This window comes from Macaca mulatta, chromosome 2 (assembly GCF_049350105.2).
Source record: "Macaca mulatta isolate MMU2019108-1 chromosome 2, T2T-MMU8v2.0, whole genome shotgun sequence".
Classification (NCBI taxonomy): domain Eukaryota; kingdom Metazoa; phylum Chordata; class Mammalia; order Primates; family Cercopithecidae; genus Macaca; species Macaca mulatta.
Genome location: NC_133407.1, coordinates 173,554,029 through 173,575,965, shown reverse-complemented (window position 1 = coordinate 173,575,965; position 21,937 = coordinate 173,554,029). Strand labels below are relative to the sequence as shown.

Here is a 21,937-nt window from a genome sequence, read left to right as displayed (position 1 = left end):
TCAGATAAAAGGAAAAAATTCAAAAACATATTGCACAATATGATAACTATTGTAGTTAATGGTGGTATACTGTATTCTTGAAAAATGATGATAAAGAATGTTAAGTGTTCTCACCACAAATCAATAATTTTCATTTTCTTCAACTGTGTCTACTCTGCTGATTATCCCATCTAGGCAGTTTAAGTATCAGTGACTTTTTTTTTTTTTATCATAGAGTTTTTAGAATTTTAATTTGTTTCTTTTTCAGGATATTTTTGTAGATCTTATCTTAGGACTTTTGAATTACTTCTTTGCTTATCAGTTTAGACAAGTGTATTTTACTTTCTCTCGTAGATTGTTGATCTCTTTTACCAAATTTTTGGCATTTTTAGTTATGTTATTTTCCTGTTAGATGATCCTTTTTATGATGCATTTTTCTCTTGTTTTGTAATGTTTTGTTTAATGTTTTGAACACATATCTAGCGAGGCTTTATTTCATTTCTTATGGCTGTAGGATACTCTTTTGTATTTTTATTGGTTACCCAGATCCCAGATTAGGACAGACAAGCTTCTTTGTCAACTCCTTGTGATGCAGACAATTTTCTCTGTGAGTCTTTCATAGATAAAGTTTATGAAGGGGTAACATTTCAAAATTCCAATCTCAGGGATAAAGTTTATGAAGGGGCATCATTTCCAAATCCCAGTCTCACAAAAGTCCCGGTCCTCACCTTCTGCTATAGTATGAGTATTTAACTCAAAATCTTAGGTTACTAAAGTTGAATTCTTTCCTGCTTCTCCACCCACAATAGCCCTATAGTTGCGTTCCGTTTTGACTTCTCTGGTTTTCACTTGTCTCCGCATTTATGTAACCTAGAGATTCCTTTTCTTTGTTGAGAGCTGAATTTTGTATCTTGAAGAATGTTTATTATCCACATGTTAATTAATGCACATTAATTCTAATTCTTATTTCCACATGTTTTTAAAGAAAGTTTAAAAAGAATTTGATGTTCCATATTTCAGGAAATGTTTATAGATGATTGAAAATTTTACATGTACAAAAACACGAAAATTATAATATAATATAAATCTTTATACACTTATATCCAATATTGAAAATATTGTTTTGTCTATATCCTACTCGTTCTTGCCCACATTATTTTGGACATGTTTCAGACATGAAATAATTTCACTCACAAGTATTTCTGTATATATATCTGAAATAAAGGAATTTTTCTTTGGTAACACACAATATTCATATCACATTTAAAATTATTCATACCTTATCTTCAAAGATCTTATTATCACATATATGTATGAAACAAACATTTTACAAGGGTATTTTTTAAAGAAACAGAATCATCTGTGCTGTGTAGTTTTATACAGTGTAATTTAACTTATACCTCTGATGTCTCTATTTTCTGTAAGTTGGATCTACAGCCATGATCTCATTTGTGTTCAATTTTTTTTTTTTTGCAGTAATACTTCTTAGGTGATGTAATATTCTTTCATCAGGAGACATATGGTGTCTGGTTGCCTCTATTTCTATGATATTAGCAGCTGTTCATGTTTAATGACTAAAGCCATTCATTAAATGGGATTTGCTAAATAATGATATTCTAAATTTAACATTAATTCTTAACTTAATAGCTGAGATACTTCTATAAAGAGCAACTTTTCCCTTGTGACAGAATGTATATAGGAAAGCAGGATTGAATTTATCACTTAGTTAGTAGTTTGCAGAATAATGTATTTTTTCCCTAGGATTAACCTTCTTAATATTTGATAAACTCATGGTTTTAATCATATATGATGTGTTGTATATATCATGATTGTTGTTGCTATTAGCATCAATGAGAACATCTTCACCAGGAAAAATAGAAATAGAATATCATGTAATTATCTGCTTGTTTTATTTTACATTACAGAATAAAAATTTCAAGTAAAAATACCATCAATATCCTACCATCTACAATATAACTACTAAAGAAGAGTTTTTAAATTCTTTTGTCCTGGCCAGGCACAGTGGCTCATTCTTGTAATCCCAGCACTTTGGGAAGCCAAGGCAGGTGGATCACTTGAGGCCAGGAGTTTGAGACCAGTCTGACCAACATGGCAAAACCCCATCTCTAAATATTAAAAAAATACAAAAATTATTGTATCCCCATGAAAAAATACAAAAATTGTTGTTTCCACATGGAAAAATTCAAAAATTATCTGGGCATGGTGGCATGTGCCTGTAGTTCCAGCTACTCAGGTGGCTGAGGCAGGAGAATCGCTTGAACCCAGGAGGTGGAGGTTTTAGTGAGTGAGCCAAGATCAGGCCACTGCACTCCAGCATGGGCGACAGAGCTAGATGCTGTCTCAAAAAAACAAAGAAAAAAAATTCTTTTCTGCTTATGCTATAATTCAGTACAGATATGCAAATTATCATGTTCTTTTAATTCACTTAGAATAGATCCTTTCTGTATTGATATATCACGAACTATATGCAAATTTAGATTTGTTTGTTTTGTTTTCATTTTAGAGATTTCTTTCTTTTTAAAATGCAATTTTGTTTTATGTTCATAAAAATATTAGAAATTTCAAACTTAAATATCTAAAGCAATATATCTTCAAAGAAGTTCTATACATGCCTCCTGTATTGCCACCTTTTTAAATAGCCATCTTTAAAATTTTATGTATATATATTTATGTCTTCTGATTTATTTTAAAAAATGAGAGTGTACCATATACTTTCCTCAACTCTTTTTCATCTTAATAATATATCTGGGATATTGTATGGCCTAATAACAGAAATATTTATTCTTTATTATAATTGAAAAACATGCCACCATGTGGATTATGTTTATTCAACCATTGTTCATTCAACCAATGCCTTAGAAATAAGAGTTTTTGAGCAGACCGTTTAAAATGCACGTTGTTACACACATAGTAGAGTATTATTTTTATTTCATATTCTGGATGCATTAATTTCTACATTAATTTCTATTAATGTAGTCTAAGTATTGAGATTAAAATTAGTAACAATAAAATTATCTCTTACAGTAAATATCATTGGATGTTGCATAATCTTATTAATCTCATTCTAATTACTTGAAACACATCTAGAAATTTATATATAGTTTTGTTATATTTCACTTTTTAAAGCTAAGCCCATATTTTTAGGTTAAAAAAAACTTTCAAAATTTTGAGTTTTGTATCTATTAGGTGTGGACAAATTACAAATTTGACGAATACACTTTCTATTATTTCATTAAAGTATTTGGTAAAATTGAAATACATTTCCAAATCAAATATATAACCTGAGAATACTCTTAACAGTACTTCTGCCTGAGACACTGACCATCAGTCAGTCATATTAAGGGTAGTTTTCAGTCAGAAATGACTCAGCAGGAACATTACTCTCCCAAATTATAGTATTTCTTTAAATATTCCTCAGAGTAAGTAGACTTTTTAAAAGTATTTAGATTTTTTAAAATCTAAAGTATATACAAAAAATTAAAATTATGCCATGAGTGTAAACAGATTTGAATCTAGAAATAGCAAATGTCTAAGATATTAACAAAATATCGACTGAACAGACCAGGTATTGCCAAACATCTGGAAAACAAGATGCATTAGTTGTAATATCCTAGATTTTTATAGTGCTTTTACATTTACCTAGCACCCCCTTCTCTAATTTACTAGACCCACATAACAACTCTGCAAAGAAAAGGGCAAATCCAACCAACCCCATGGGAAAACTCTAACTGAGAAAGGAACAACTTTCTGTAGTGAATATATTAATACAGTTAGTTAACTGATGGGCAAATTTTACTACTCATCTATTCTAATTTCATGACAAATGTCACAAAAAAGCCAGATAAATAAGGGCAAGGCTCTGTGTCATTTTGTGAACCTGTGTAAAGCCAGCCTTTAACTGGCGTCTTAAAGAATTATCTGAGGGAATCTGAAAACTGAAGCCCTGAAAATAGAGTTCATATTAAATTGACTCCAGTATCAGCTACTGTTTTTTTTTTTTTTTTAAATAGAGACAGAGTCTCGCTCTGTCACCCAGGCTAGAGTGTAGTGGCATGAACCAACTAATTTTTAATTTAATTTTTATTTTTGTGGAGATGGAAAGGTCTCGTTATGTTGTCCAGGCTGGTCTTCAACTCCTAGCCTCGGGTAATTCTCTCTCTTTGGCTTCCCAAAGTGCTAAGATTACAGGCATGGGCCACCATACCTGGCCAACTAAGTTTCTTTTTCAGCAGCAATTATAATTGATAAGATGATGAACTATACACACACACACACACACACACGTATTGAACGGGAAAATACTAAACAGTAACATAATTTCAAGTCAAGACTCTTTTTTTTTTTTTTTTTTTTTTTGAGGCGGAGTCTCGCTTTGTCGCGCAGGCTGGAGTACAGTGGCGCCATCTCTGCTCACTGCAAGCTCCGCCTCCCGAGTTTAGGCCATTCTCCTGCCTCAGCCTCCCGAGTAGCTGGAACTACAGGCGCCCACCACCACGCCCGGCTATTTTTTTTGTATTTTTTAGGAGAGATGAGGTTTCACCGTGTTAGCCAGGATGGTCTTGATCCTCCTGACCTCGTGATCCACCCACCTCGGCCTCCCACAGTGCTGGGATTACAGGCTTGAGCCACCGCGCCCGGCCAAGTCAAGACTCTTAAAACCACTACAGTTAGATACTATGCTGGAATTCAAGAAAACCGTATAAAGAATTTGTAAAAATGAATTTTATTCCCCATGATCATGAAACAAGCTGAGCTTCTAAAGCTATTTTGATCCTGAGCTATGGTAAATTAAGAGTGTAGAGGTGGAATGTGCCCAATAAATCATCCTACAGAAACGTGAAAGTGTAGAATTCCCCAGGAAAGCAGGCACAGGCAACAAATACTCAGCCTGATGGTGGCCTCTCTTGTATCACCTGGTAATACAGTGAAGGCAGAGACCCGTCCAGCTCAAAGAAGTCCAGGATTTTGGTAACTTCAGGATTCCTGCTGGTGTCATGCTGACAGCTGATGTGTCTCAGTCCAGATAAAACAAATAGGTTTCCATAACATTTTATCTGGGTTAACTTCTCTCGGCTATTTCTTCTCACCTTGGCGCCTATTCTTTCTCACCAGAACGACCTAAATGCAATAATAAAACAGGGTGGCTGTTATCAGCAAAGGAGATGAAGTAGGATTTCTTCTCATTCACTCATTATTAGCCATTGAGATGCCCAGGTGTTGGCCAAAAGTTTCTGAAAGCCTCTTCCATTCCGGCTGTCTTGAATCAATAGCTTAAGGGGTGTGCACATCCCCCTCAGTATAAAATCTCAATAGATAAGCACATTGAGTACATCGATCCAATGTTGCAAATATAAAAATTTCAATTTTACTCATAGTCTGATGACAAACCAACAATAAACTATTCCAAGAAAAAGGGAGTATAAAGTAGTGAAAGCCATAGCAGTGATTATGAAAGTCACTTTCTTAGAGAAGTAAGAGCGATATAGAATGAAGGCCAAACTGGCAATATGGGTTTAAAGCATTTTATACCTTTGTTCCTTTAACAGTAAGCCCAGTGTATTTTGCTCAATTCCTGTTTGAGTGATTGATTATTTTAAGCCCCATAAGAAGAAAAAATTAACAATTGACCAGCATGGAAACCTATAAAGAGTTGCTAATATATGCTAATATATGAGTGAAGTGTAAGTATGTAAATAAGCAATATGGGAGATTTAATTAGAATATTCTGTGATTCTCAGGTCTTTATCTATGAAATGGAGATATAATATCCTGAAGGTTTGCTGAGATTGTTATGTTATAAATAATACCTAGGGTTCAACTGATATTAAATACATAGTTACTATTATGATTTGTAAATTGTAGTAGTAACTATTTGTTTAATATCAGTTGAGAATTCAGATAAATTTATGTAGAAAAGGAAGAGTGATGGTAAAGCAGATGTCCATGTGACTCCAGAGCTATTAAACTAAAACACAAATGTGATATATAAAGGAATTAAAAAGAGTGTTTACGTTTGTTAGATTTTCTTTCTCTTGCTCCAATTACAGCTTTTTCTTATCCATTGATAAAATACATACCATGTTAGGAGTAGAAAATAAATAAATTCAGACAGACTTAGCATGTGGAAAAATGAATAAGCACTTGGACTTTAACATTAGAAGTAATTCTCTCCAAAAAACAGAAAATACATTCTACCCACTTCATCCACAATCCCCACAGAGTCAATGCAGGATCTTCCAGAGAAATGGTACATTGTCATAAGCCTCAACCCTCAAAGAAGAATGACATCCTTAAAAATAGGAAACTTTGAAATAAATGAGGTAATGAGAATGAGATAATCTTAGAATGTTAGGGATGAAAGAATATCAGAAGCACAGTCAATAAATGGTGCTGGGAAAACTGGATATCCACATGCAAAAGAACGAAATTGTACCCTTTTCTTACACCATATATAAAAATCAACTAAAAATGCATTAAAGACTTAACTGTTATATCTGAAACCATAAAATTCCTAGATAAAAACATAGGGAAAAAGCTCCTTGATATTGGCCCTGGCAATGATTTTTGGATAGGACATCAAAAACACAGACAACCAAAGCAAAAGTAAACAAGTGTGACTATATCAAACTAAAAAGCTTCTGCACAGCAAAGGTAACAACAAAATGAAAAAGCAACCTATGAAATGGGAGAAAATATTTGCACATCATATATCTGGTAAGGGGTTAATACCTAAAATATACGAGAAGTTTACACCACTCAATAGCAAAAGCAACCCCACCCCCAAACCCCCACAAATCCAAATAACCTGATTTTTAAAAATGAGCAAAAGGCTTGAGCAGATATTTTCCCAAAGAAGACAAAAAATGGACAACAGATATATGAAAAGGTGTTCAACATCATTAATCATTAGAGAAACACAAATTAAAACCACAATGAGATATCATTTCACACTTGTTAGGATGGCTTTTATAAAAAGACAAGAGGTAACAAGTGTGTGGATAACAATGGTGTAGAGGAAAGGAAACCCTCGTACATGGTTTATGGGAATGAAAACTGGTACAGCCATTATGAGAAACGGTATGGAGGTTCCTCAAAAAATTAAAAATAATACTACCATATAATCCGACAATCTAACCTTGGGGCTTATATCCAAAAGAAACAAAATTAGTATATGGAAGAGATATATGTACTGCCATATTCATTGAGGCATTACTCAGCATACCCGAGATGAAGAAACAATTTTAGTGTTCATTGACAGATGAATGAATAAAGAAATTATGGTACATATTACAATGGAATACTATTGAGCCATAAAAAGGAAAGAAATTCTACCGTTTGCTACAACATGAATAAACCTGGAGGACATTATGTTAAGTGAAGCAAGCCAGACACAAAAAGACAAATACTGTATGATCTCACTTATATGTGGAATCTAAAGCAGTTGAACTTACAGAAGCAGATAGTAGAATGGTGGTTGCCAGGGGTCAAGGACTGGGAGAAATCTGTCAGAGGATACACATTTTTAGCTATAAGATGAATATGTTATAGGGATCTAATATACAGCATAAGTGGTAATGGCTATTTTAATTTGGTTATAATAATTGTTACATAATGTGTATGTATATCAAATCAAATCATTACATAAAGTATTTGTATATCATATTGTTATAATAATCATTACATAAGTATATCAAATATATACCTTGAATATATTCAATCTGTATTTGACAATGAAATGTTTTACATTTGAAAAATCACACAATACTGTCAGCACTTGAACATTCTCAGCCTTGCTGTCTCCTCTACAAACATCCTGAGTGACCAGAGACCACAGGTGTTAGTTGAGTGCAACAAAGCACACTTTATGATGTGCTTGAATGAGACAAAGGCCCTACCTCTTCACCTTTAATATAAAGCATTTAGCATGGTGCCTAGCATGCACAGGAGTCACTAAAGTAAATGTTTACTTGGCAAATACATACTCCAAATGAAATAGCAACAGAAAGAACAATTTAAAAAATCATTCAGTAAATATTTTCTCGAATGATTATTTTTTAAAAATATTTTTTGTAAATATTTTTACCAAACAATGGGTTTCTTTACCCATTGTTCTAAAAACGTTAGCAGCTAAAACTTTTTTGTATCATAAAATGTCCTCAGACATATCAGAAGAGCTGACATTCACATGCTTTGCTATGTGATGGCTGCCTAACTATATTTTTTGAGTAATCTGAACATGGATTTTTTCTAAACAAAAATATGTAAACAAAATTTTTTTTCAGAGGCAACATATTAGAGCAGATAAATCTATTTCTGTAACAGGAAATCTGGACTGTAATATGTGAACACCTAATACGTAGTTAGAGGTAGTAACTGTGTGTAGTAATCGTCATTCTCTTCTTTATTTTTAGGTGTCAAATATAAATAAAATATAATAATACAAATAAATAATAAATACAGAAATAACTTATGCTTCATATGGCAAGTTTCAATAGACTTGAATTTCATTTTTTGACTTGTTAATATGATACCACCTTTTGTAACAGGGAAAATTTTCTACTGAGAAGTTTGGTTGCATGATCCTCAAACAGAGGTAATCGTAATGCATGGGACTGTTAGAGCTAAATTCAAATTTTATTCAACTGTCCTTAATCTGGCTGATACTGATGTATCCTTGGAATGTGTAAACTGACAAAGAGATTCTTGGCGATTCCCAATGTGTAGAGAAGCAGGGATTAAATTCACATGGCTTTTGTCACTTAAAATGAGTCAAGTTAGAAATAGTTGAAGGTGTCAAACATTTTTGAGTGTATGAGAAGCCACTGTAGTTTTCAGAGCAACTACACAGTATAAATTCTAAATGTAAGAGCATGTGATTTCCAAATTGATTTATTTATGCAAATAATTTACCTCTGTGTCTTGTTTTACTTATGTTGTAGGATGGCATTTTTGAAGTTTAGCTTAGGTAATTTTTTTTCTGTTATTTTCTTTTGCTAATTGGACTCTGATTAACTCAGGTATGAGGGCTCAAGAATGGCATGATACAGCAGAAGTGCAGAAACAGAAAAAAAGTAAAGCACTGTTGCTTTTGAATGTAAAATATTAAAGCCTTAATGAAATGGTGCGCACTCATGCACATAGACAATTACTGTGGGAAAATATACAAAAAGAGATAAAAGATTCTCATGCTAGAACACAGAAATATCCTGGAGTTAGAGGGATTGGAGAAAAATAAAGGAAATATAAACAGTAACATGAGGGTCCCCAAAGGAAGGACTAAGGTACAAATTATACAAGAAAGTGTACCAGGTACACTTGCACCTTGGAGAAAGAAAATGTACAAGGTACAATTGTACCTTGGATATACAAAATGTATATGGAAGAGTCAGCATTCAGAATGCTCCTAGTCACTAGCAGCCACTTGACGAAATCTCATCCATTACCTACACCTGGGAACTAAATGCTTAGCCATGCAGAATCCCTAGCCTACAAGCATCGATCAACAAGCATTACCTGTGCCGAGAATTAAATATAACTTCACTCTCCACTAGCCAAGAGGACTTCCTTAGGCAGCAGGAAGGGTGCTTCCTTTAGAGCTTCCAGGAATGATGAAGCCATTTAACTCTCTTTAGTCCCCACTTGACTAAGAAGGCCTGGATAGAAAGCTTCCTTCGTATTTGGCAGAACATGAGAAAGCTCTGTGATGGATAGCAGAACTTTGGATATCATTAGAGAAAAATTGCACTGGACAGAGTTAAACAGGCAAGGAAGATATTATTCAAGACCACTGCAACAGGGTCAAGACTAATGTAATAGGAAAGAGAGCTTGAACTCAACTCAGACTACAACAGGGACAAGTGAAGGTTTATAGTCAATGTGCAGAGTGAAGGAATGCATGAGAAATTACTAAGGAGAACTTGGTTAGGTATTAGGGATAGGGGAAGAGGAACTTGGTTAGGTATCAAGAGTAGGGGAAGAGGAACTTGATTGGGTATTAAGGGTTAGGGGAGGCTCTCTAAATTGGCTTAGCAGGATTCTTTGATAAAACTAGGCCCAGCGGGCCAAGAATGGGACCAAACCAAGGCCTAGTTGAAAAGGGATGTTTGGTCAGGGAGAGAGTCCTTGTCAATATCTACTGGAAGAAGGTGCTATGGAAGGAGCGTCACCCTTTCTCCCCACGACCCACTTGGCAACTCCTGTCACTCAATACCCTCACAGTCCTCCTTGCCTCACTGAGTCTATAATTACACTCTTTAGACTGAAAAACCTGAGAAACACACTGCCTCAGTAACATATTCATTTTTCATGAATTATTTGTCCTACCCGATGATACCATGCCTAGGGCGAAACTCCTTGCCACTGGCCTCTATTGTGAAGGAAAATCATCAGGTTAAATGTTTTAGGAGTTTAAATCTTCCAGCTAATATTTCTTTAGTTTGACAATTCAGCATTCTGCATGATACTTAGAATAGGTGTATATATATTTAAAATTAACAACTTCTACCCAGTATTTTGTGAATCCAGACCAATGGTTCTTATCTCATGGAATTACCTGGGTCACTTTGTAAACGTATAAATTCTCAGTCATAGTTCTGGACGAACTGAATGAGAATATATCCAGCATGGCTTGGGGATGGGGTCAGCCTTATGTATTTTTACCAAGTTCCCAGTAAATTGTGATGACTATACACATTTTTGAAACAGTAATGTTGAGAAGTGTCCTCCAGGGTGGTACTGACACACCAGAGCTCAAAATGAGATTGTTGGATCACCAAAATACATAAATCATAAAGAAATAGATTGCCTTAGAGATTGCTTTGGAGACTACAAAATATTTGTGAAAATTATATAAGTTTAGTTTAGTTGTAATTAATAATAATTGAGTGCATTCTATTTGCCAATCTCTATACATGAGATGAGGTAATCCTTACACTGGCTCTATGATATCACTCTCTTTACTTAAAACTGAGGCATTAGAAGTTAAGTAGTGTTGTCAAGGTCATGTAGAATGTGACAGCCCAGAAATAACACTGAAATGCACAAAAGTCACTTTCTTCTATTATGTAATAAAGCCTCAACTTTTTTTTTTATCTATTAAAACTTTTATTTTTAATTAGTAGTCACAGTTACCTGAAGAGTTTGGAAGTAAAAGAAAGATAAAATTTTAAAAAAATCATCTATATGCTCATTATGCTGTTAACTAATGTTAATATTGTAAAATATTCTTATATCCCTATGTGTATTTTCACTTGATATACATAGCTTTTATTTGTGATATAATGTATACATCTAGAAATATGATGTTCAGCTTAAAAATATTTGCCATACAAATTTTCCATTTCACTATGAAATCTATAAAAATTTCACTCTCAATGGTTGCCTAATATTCTATTAGTGCAATGTAATTATTCTTCTGTTTTTGGACTCTTTGTTTTCCGTTTTTAGCTATTATAAAAAACACTGGATACTTCAATTAAATTCTTTAAAAATAACATTTAATAAACATATATACACATATGCACACATATCAATATTTGTGCAAATATCTATTACTTTAGGATATATTCCTAAAAGACTTGTTAAAAAGAGAAAATAATGTAACAATTCTAAATACATTGTGTAAAATTCCTTTCTAGAAAGCCATATGTCTTAGCTTGAGCTTCTATAACAAAATACTATTCACTAGGTGGCTTAAACAATAGAAATTTATTTCTCACACTTCTGGAGGCTCAGAAGTCTGAGATTAAGATGTTGGCTAATATGGTTTTTGGTGAATGCCTTCTTCTGAGCTTGCGAACAGCTGCTTTCTTGTAATATTCTCACATGGCAGAAAGAAAGAGAGCTCTGGTCTCTTCCTCTCCTTTTAGTAACACTAATCCCATCACGGGGCTCTACCATCATGACCTCATCTACTAACCCTACCTAGCTCCCAGAGGCCTGACCTCCTAATACCAATACATTAGGGGTTAGGGTCTCAACACTTGAACCTTGGAGGGACACAGGAACTCACTTCATAACAACCTGTAAACTTACAATAGCAATGTATGAAGTGATTTTTATTATATTCATTCCTTCAATGAATAGTATCGTTTTTCCTCTTTGCTAAAATGATAAAGAAAGTGATATCTTAATATAGTTTTCATGCTTCTGTTAAAGATTTCTTTTTGTTTGTTTGTTTTGAGAAAGAGTCTTGCTCTGTCGCCCAGGCTGGAGTGCAGTGGCACAATCTCAGCTCACTGCTATCTCTGCCTCCCGGGTTCAAGCGAATCTCCTACCTCAGCCTCCTGAGTAGCTGGGATCACAGGTGTGCACCCCCATGCCCAGCTAATTTTTGTATTTTCAGTAGAGATGGGGTTTCACCATGTTGGCCAGGCTGTTCTCGAACTCCTGACCTCAAATGATCCGCCCGCCTCAGCCTCCCAAAGTGCTGGGGTTATAGGCCTGAGCCACCTCGCCTGGCCTGTTAAACATTTTTTATACTTTTTTTTTTTTTTAATAAACAGTACATCTGTATCGTGGGTTTTTCCTTAGAATTTTCATCTGACAACAATGACAACAGCAGAAGCTTACATTCTATGGAACATTACTCTTTGCCATCACTATCTGAATGCCTCACAGGAGTTATCTGATGTGCTCCTAATAAACACTCTTGCTGTCTTCATTTTATTTATTAGGAAACTGAGGCCCAAAGAGGTGAAGAAAATTACCCAAGGCTGCACAACTAGCATGTTCTCTCTTTATATCAATGTTGAACAATATTTTTTCTATAATAATGTGTTTTTGTTTTTGTAGATAACTTCTCAAGTTTATTTATCTTTCAATTTTATTCATTTTTGTGTAGAAATTAAATGTTTCTATGTGATCAAATTATCAACTTGTTGAATGATTTCTTTCTTTGTTTCAAAGATTAAATAGTATCTGCTCTATTTTGGAAAATAATATTCTACCATAATTCTAGTTTTTAAGATACTTGGAATATATTATATAAATGACATAAGATGCGAACCTGAACTTAGACTATTTTCCATGATAACCCATACTTTAAAATTGATTTATTGACTAACACTTATTTTCCTGTTGCCTCGTGATTTTTCTTTATTATATGCCATATCACATATGTACACTCTATTATATTATTTTATATTCTCTTGAAGACATATCACTCTGTTTCAATTATTATAGTAGTATAAACCTTTTAAATACTGGTTAAAATGATGTCTAGAATTCTGATCAGTGTTCTATCCGGGAGAATATTTTCTCAAAAAAGGAATAAAGAAGAAAATGAAATTATAAGACACACACAAAAAATCAGAGGCCAGTAAAATGAAATCTATGAGGTTGTGATGCCATATTAGGTAATGATATTGGAGTGAAACACAGTATAAATCTACAGATAATATTACTGTGTAGGCCGGGCACAGTGGCTCACGCCTGTAATCCCAGCACGTTGGGAGGCTGAGGAGGACAGATCACGAGGTTAGGAGATTGAGACCATACTGGCTAACATGGTGAAACCCCATCTCTACTAAAAATACAAAATATTAGTCGGGCATTGTGGTGGTGGCCTGTAATCCCAGCTACTCAGGAGGCTGGGGCAGGAGAATGGAGTGAACCCAGGAGGCGGAGGTTGCAGTGATTCGAGATCGTGCCAATGCACTCCAGCCTGGGTGACAGAGCGAGACTCTGTCTAAAAAAAAAAAAAATTACTGTGTACTGTACTATGTTATGCACCTGAATGTAACTTTCAATGCTCTAATATCTTTTCTGGTCTGAACATTATAGTTTTAGGGTTTCATTGGCCAATAAAACATGGCTTTGGACAAAATGCATATCAGAACTCATTAGAATTGTGTTTCTGATTTTTGGTTAGTACAGGCTTCCGTACTCAGATTTTTCTAGCATTTGAAATTTTCATCATTTTGCAATACCTTAGTCTTGGACATTGATACATTCCCTCCACAAAAATGATATACTACCTCTTTGCACTCCATCTGTTATAAAAGAGTCACACACCGGAAATTTAGTCAAATCTTGGAATATTTTTATCCCTGGTCAATTTTTTATCCATATTCAGTAAAACTGACACTGAAAAGGTACATAGGTTGCATGTGTTTTATAACTAAACAATTCAATTAAAATTCACAAAGATGTATTAAGCTTCTACTGTATGTCTAACATTGTGCTTTAGGCTAAAGACAGAAAAATCCACAAACATAGGCCTGAACAAGAAGAGTTTCTTTCTCTGCTGAATGCTTAAATAGGCCACATAACAATGGTTGTGAAATAATTAAACACAAATGTTCCCCTGTGCTGCCACAGGAAAAGCAGACCTTGCTTAAGGAAACATCTCTACCCAACGGGGAAATTTATATGCAACTGAGACACTAATCAGAAAATAAAAATATCCTTTCTTGCCAAAAACCAATTTTAACTCCAGCATTGATACCCACTCATTATCACAATACACATAATCCAAACATAGAACAGAGCATAAAGATGTTGACAACAGGCCATCCAAATACACTAAGTGAATAATAGCGGCGATTTTACAGCTCTGTTGCATTAAACAAACCTCTGAATAAATCAGTGGATAAAGTCAGCACTGAAAGTGAACTTGTGGCTTAGTAGAAAAATTGAACAAGAACCCTGAAACAATCTCTCATCCTAAGGCAGAGAGCCTGGGATAGGACGTATGGGACGTAGGAAAAAACGATGGTAAAAGAAACCTTTAGAACTAAGGCAAATCTTTGATGAGTAAGAGCTGGAAACTCATGGCAGAACCGCTTCACTTTAGAGACTTCAGCATTTGCTACATATTTTCGGTAGCAATAAACAGAGTGTGAGTTATCATGAAGGCAATAAAATGATCTGGTCAAAAGAACTAAGGTAATGAATTGCAAGTAAACCGGATAAAATGGACCTACTTTTTAAAGTATACCAAACTCCAGCAACATGCAATTTACCCATATAACAAACTGGCACATGTACTCCCTAAACCTAAAAAAAGAAGTTGAAAAAGAAAAAGAAAAAAAAAAGCCAAAAGTTTAATACTCTACCTTAGGGAAATCAGGTAAGCACTTCCCCTATTCTCCAGGTGCCATCCCTAATAAGACTTCTGCTGTAATAGGCCACATATTACATTCCCATGTAAGAAAATCACTGTTTCTCTTAGGATTTTACTTAAACTTTCTTGACCTGATGTATTGGTAGTGTCAAGTCAAAACACCTAAAATATCTTTAAAGAAGACATATTCCACCCTATTTAATACATCCCTCTTCTATTTCAGCTGACACTATTGACAAAATACTCCTGGAAATTACAGCAATAATAGTTTTATCCTCAAGAGGAACCATAACCGTAATGTTAAACCCTCAATACGTGGGATGTGTCCTTTAGCATCCCACTTCCTTGGAATAAAAGAAGATTGGGGAAGGTGTTTTGGATGAGCCATGTCCAGCCTCATGTTATTCTTCATTGCTCTTAACATCCTCAAAGTACCCTATGAGACTATCTATGTCTTAGAACCTGGAGCAAGAAATACAGAAGAGCCTCGTGAGGACTGGAACTGTGGCCTGAAGAGTCAGAAATCCACCCAGTTTACTTCCTCTAATCTACATAGTCTTTCTCTCTCTCTTTCCTTCTCTCATTTCTATCTCTTTCTCCACTTCCCTCTCTCTTTCTCTATCTCTATCTCTGTCTTCCTCCCCTTCCATCTGTGTCCATCTCATTTTCCATATTAGTCCTTTCTGCTTTATTATGTCTATAACACCTCATACCCATCTCTACAGGGCTTCTCAAGGAAAGCAATCAACTGGGTCTTGTCTAGTTACTTAAAGTCGTATATATTTCCAATACTAGATGGAGAATATGATTGGCCCAGCTTAGGTAAATTCTCTCTTGCTGATTCAATTAGGGGCACTAAAAATGATACTAGAGGTCTGGAAGACAAATATTTTTGTGATAAAGCAGAAACAAAAAGATGAGAAAATGAAATAATCAACCTCTTTATATATTGCTGCTATTGACAGTGTCCGAGTAAAACCTCTTGAGCAGTCAGGCTATGCAGCCAGGAGGTTGGAATAAGAATCTGTACGGTTTTTAAATTGGAGATAAAGACATAAAATCCACAGTTATAAAATATTAATAGCAATAGTATTAAAGACTTGATGCATCACATTAAAATTTTTAATGAAATGACTAATTGTGCAATGAACCATTGAGCACTTTTCATATAAAAGGCACTTTATTATGTATGATATGTTGCACGTTATATATCACATTATGCTTACTATATATTACATATTCTATAGAATATATATTACATCACATGTAATAGAGGCTATATTACATAATACCATATATATGTGTATGTACACACACATATATAAAATATCATATAACATTTAAACTATGAGGTAGGTTCTAATTTATCACCAATAAACAAGAAAACTAAAATCTATTTAATTCATTTATTTGTATTGTATATATTTAATGTGTATAGCATAATGTTTTGATACACATATATGCAATAAAATGATTACCACAGTCAAGCAATTAACATATCCATCACCGCACACAGTTACCTTTTTTTGTAGTAAAATCACCTAAAATCTACTCCATTAGCTACTTTTTAGTATATGATACAATATTATAACTATATTCCTCATGCTGTGCATTCAGTCTCTAGACTTTTTTTTATCCTACATAACTACAAGTTTGTACTCTTTGACATTCATCTCTCCATTTTTCCCTTTCTGAACCCCTGGTAAGCACTGTTATACTGTTTCTATATATTTGACATTTAAAAAACATTCCATCTGTATGTGAGATCATGCTGTATTTTTCTTTCTGTTTCTAGCTTATTTCACTCTTAATTTCACTTCAGGTTCATCCATGTTGTTGCAAATGGCAATGCAAATTATTTGTGAATGCTTCAATTTGAAGATTATAAAGTATCAGCAAATGGAAAAATCAGTGGAATACCAAATATTGGATTCTAAGTTTCCATTTCTCTATACTTAATACTAATTTGAGGGATAGAAAATATTCATTTAAATCTGAAATTTTATGGGACATCTTAACAGAAATCCTACATTATAAAATTTTAATATTGGAGGAGTCTTTTAATGCCCTTGAGTTCAGATTCTTGGCATTTCCAAGTGTGATACATTTTGTACGTGTGACATAATTACAAAGTGAAGTAATATATTTGGCTATAGGTCAAAATGGGCCCACAATATTTAAAAAACTGTCTATAAAATACTTAGATTGATGTTTTCTAAATGTGTTTTAGAATGAATCCTCATACTGCTGTCCTCCAAAAAAAAAAAAAAAAAAAAAAAAAAAAAACACACACACACAGAAAATCTGTAATCTATTCCCTGGAAAATGCTTATTAAAAGAAATCATAATTTCCTAAACATTTTTCTTAACCAACCTACTGACTTAAAAGAAGTTTTCTGACAAAGGAATAGCAATAGAGATTCCAAGTAACTTTGTACTCAAAAAGGATATGAAAATGATGCTTGAATCATTCAATTCAATTTATCCTAATTAGTGTAGTTTTATATTTTAGATATATAACAGTTTATTGATAAATTTTACTCTCTCTCTTTCTCCCTTTTTCTCCCTTAAGGACCAAGTTTGTGAGACAAGAGTCCAAAGAGTAGTTGGAAAAGCGGGCTCTTTTCTTAGGAATTATTAACATTCTGTGCTTTCACTAGTATATTAATTATTATAGCTGTTCTCTTGTCTATGTAACCAGGCATTCATTACTGGACTAAAAATGGCTGTGGAATTTGCTTCATGAAGGACCAGCTGAAGCAGCTGTCCGTTAACATCACTATCCAACAAATGATACACTTGGGACATCTGATGGTGAAGGAAAAGGGTATTTAAAAAGTCCGACTTTCTTAATACTATAGGTAGTAAGTAACAGAGGCAAAACTCCAAAGTAAGTTTGAAAGTAAAGCATACCTCACTGTTTTACATTAGGAAAACTGTAAAAATGTATTCTAAGATTTTTTTTTAAATTAATTAAGCTTTTCAAGATTTAAAATCTTCAATCAAATACATTTCTTAAATATGAACCCAATTTTATTTTATTTATACCGCTCTCCGTTTAAACTTTACATGTATAAATATATACATATATACACATACAGTTGACTCTTATGCAACACAAGTTTGAACAGGATGGGCTCACTTTTTCAACACAAGTTCCCATGAGTATGCCTGCTTCTCCTGCCTCTCCTTTTGCTTCCTCTACCTCCTACATCTCTCCCACCCCTAAGACACCAAGATCGACACTCTTTCTCCTGCTCCTTAAATCACTCAATGTGAAGAGAAGAGAGATGAAAAACTTTATGAAAATTCACTTCCCCTTAATGAACAGTAAATACGTTTTCTCTTCCTTATGATTCTCTTAATAACATTTTCTTTTCTGTAGCTTACTTTATTGTAAGAATGTAGTATATAACATATGAAATACATGTAAATTGACTATGTTATCAGTAAGGTTTCTTGTCAATAGCAGGCTATTAGTACTTAAGTTCTGGAAGGAGTTAAAAGTTATACATGGATTTTCAACTGCATGGGATGTTGGTACCTCTAACCCCCATGATGTTCAAGTGTCAACTGGACATTTATAATATATACATGCCTATATAGAATGTACATAGAAACACCGAACACACCCACAGACATGGAAAGGTTTTTGAATTCACTTTCTATCATTTAAAGAATTTTACCCTAGGCACTACTGTGATTTGTAGGTATATAAATTAGTTTTTTATTTGCATGAGGATGTTTGTCTTGAGACAACATTCAAAGCTTTCAAAATAAAGGGTCCGTTTGTCTTTTTTTCTAAATAAAAATGTGATTCTATTTTTCAGGTACTGATTTTGAATGATGATAACATATTACCAGCTATCAACCAATAGCTTCTGGAGTGACCATTGTCTCTTAAAATCCCTTTAGTATTCTCTGAAATAAATGGCATATTGTTATTTTTGTGTCTGTAAGATCGTCTTTCGAGTAGATTCTTAAGTCCCTTTTCTCATTGCTCTCTAGAAATTTTAATGGGAACTCATCTGTTGTCTCGGTTTGTTAATGTCTGGGCATAAGGACAGAAACTAGAAAAGTAAGTAGTTGGTTTACTTTAATAATAGATGTCACAGAAACCAAGGACAGGAAATACAGCCAGGTCTCATGAAAAAGGAAGCTTAAACTGTAGTCAGTGTAAATGATGCTGAATGGAGCTTTTTCTGATATTTAGGAATCACAGTTAAGGCTAATTGTAAGCTAATAAGCAATACACAATGGATGCCAGATCTCTCTCTCTGCAGAGCTTACCAAATGTCACTGCACCACTTTCTTTTTGGTGAATGAAAAATAGTCTTGTGGGCAGATAGAAAAGCCAGAGGATTTTGGCAGTACACTTGGGAAGAATGTACCAAAAGTGGTAACAGGCTACTCTATATTCGTTCCAGACCACTTGCCCCTTCTCAACAATGGGAATAGAAAAAGTGAGGTCTTCTTACCACTATGAAAGTCAAGTTTAAGGAACAGCCAAAGATAATCACAAGGAGAGATTGGGCATACTTCTAAGAAATAGAATTGGACATCTCTTTCCCTGGCTGGATGTTTGTCAAGCTGCAGAAATTAAAAGTTCACTATTGTGTAATAATTAAAGCAGTAAATAACAAGGAAGTTTTTCGGAGACCTTGACTTCTATCTTCTGAGTTTGGAGTGTTGCCCATTTATTGTCTACAAATTTCAAACGGTCAAGGATCATGTGGAATATCTCATAATATTAGGGCTAAAAGGAAACATGATGAAGCACATTTAGAAAGATGATGGAGCCTACCTCTGTCCATCTTTGCTCTCTTTTACCGACAGTTGAAGAGAGAGTATCTCAGCAGTTACTGAATAATTGATTGAAAGAGAAAGGGGATTAATATAATGGCAGAAGACATGGGCAGCTACCAGGCAAAGCAATGGGATACCAAATATGAAAAAAAGGGACAGAAACTGGACTTCTTTTTTTCAGGATCACAGAGGAAAAGAGCTACCTCTGTCTGAGGGAATGAACAACAGTGGTGGGATCTAGGATCAAGGTGAAGCCCATTCTAAGAAAATCACAACTATCATTTTCTCAGGTATATCCAGCATCGGATGGAATCAGACTGAACTAAATATCCAGAGATACTTACCCCCAGAGATAATCTTGCCAAGTTAAGTAGGGACAGATACCTTCATTTTTATGTCTTTCCTCTTGATCTCATAGCCACTAGAGGAGTAAGAGACTAGAAAGGGCAAATATGAGAGAGGCAAGGTGGGGAGCAAATACTGTGAATCAGGTATGAGATTTGAGTATTACACTAGGTTGAAGTAAACTTTAACAACCAATAGTAACCAAAAAGTTATAGAACCTTTCTAAAGCAAAGGAAAGAAGGAACTAATAGAGCACATTTGAAAGGAGTAATTGAAAAGTAGAACTAATTAATGTTAATAAAATCTAGTCTAATTAAAGTCAATTTCTACTGCTCTCAAGGGTTACTTATCCTTTGCTTCTTCCAGTCTCAGGTGTGGCACAATCTCTATCATTCTCTTATTTTCTTTACATCTATCTCTTTATCTACTTGAGTTTGTCTTGCCTGCACATGACTTAACATGGCCCTAAGGTTATATGGCCCCAGTGCAAGCTGTGATCTCACTATGTGTCCCCTAAGGCATATTTTCAAGAGAAGACATTTAATTTTCTTAACTCATGTAGTAGATGGTTTCTCCTTAGGTCAATCACTGGCCCCATTAGGTATGGGCACTTGGTATAGACAGGGTAGCAACAGCCGTGAAAATTTTCTGAGAAGGGAACACCAGAAATAGGTAATTTTTGGTGCTTACTCAAGTCAGTTTTCATTTAAAATTTTGTGGATTTTGGTGCCTTTTGGATGAGTCAGTTTCCTCTATACGTATCTGCAACTTTCTCAAATCACAAAGAGACTCTGGTATTACATCAAGGTGAATCATAATAGATCTCTTTACCTACCTATTACTTGTGAAGAGAGAGGAAGTTTGTTAAGCAAGTCAGATGTGACATCTGTTCTTGGTCAGTAAGAAGAAATGAAACAAGCAAGATAATCTGCCTTCAAATTACTTGCTCACGATTAAGCAAAGAGCTTCAGGTAAATGAAAAGTACAATTGCATTAGTAATGTACTTGTTTTTCAAGGTGGAATATGAAAAATTATATATAAAGCTGAACATCAGTGTTACAGAAATACTGAACACTGAGGTCAGACAGGCCTGAAACTCCTGTATTTCAAAGTTCTAGATGATATCTTACTCACACCATGTCCTTGAGAACAGTTGAGGGTTTGCATTTGATATGTAGCTGAGGAAGAACAGATAAGTGCTGGACACTGTATTTTCCTGTTACTTGGCAACAGTTTCTTTTCCCTCTTAGCAACAGTAGAGAGAAAAGCTTTTTGAAAACTGAAAAGACTACAGAACAGAAAAAGTCAAAGTCTTTCATATATCCTCCAGCTGGAGGGCATATTAAAAAGAGCTGAATTTAGGAAGAAATGAAGTATACTTGTTACCCAGTTGCAATCTGTTCCTATTGAAATTTAACCCCAAATTTCAATGTCCTAACCATCTAACTATTTCACCTCTGTATCACAGTTAAGTATTTGAAAATACAGTTCTCTTGGTCAATTTATATTCATGTCAGTTTTCCCAGCACATGTGACTAAGACCAAAAAGAAACATATAGAAAAGGCAATAATTTCCAGATAACCTTTTATTATTTGGTTAACCAACCACAGCCTGGATTTCTCATTTACTTAACATTTAAGAAAGACTGCAGTTGGGTGGGGAAGCAAAAAAGAGAAAAAGTAAGTGATTGATTTTGGCAGGATTTTTAACTTATAAAGAC

General features: G+C 34.3%; 1 long non-coding RNA gene across 1 annotated transcript in view; it reads right to left on the bottom strand.

Moving 5' to 3' along the window:
- Positions 1 to 617: 617 nt before the first annotated feature.
- Positions 618 to 21,937, bottom strand: part of LOC114676434 (uncharacterized) — a 587,559-nt gene continuing 566,239 nt past the window's right edge. The window contains exon 10 of the long non-coding RNA XR_013414573.1: positions 618 to 5,118. This is a non-coding gene — a long non-coding RNA (uncharacterized LOC114676434). The remainder of the gene's footprint in view (positions 5,119 to 21,937) is intronic.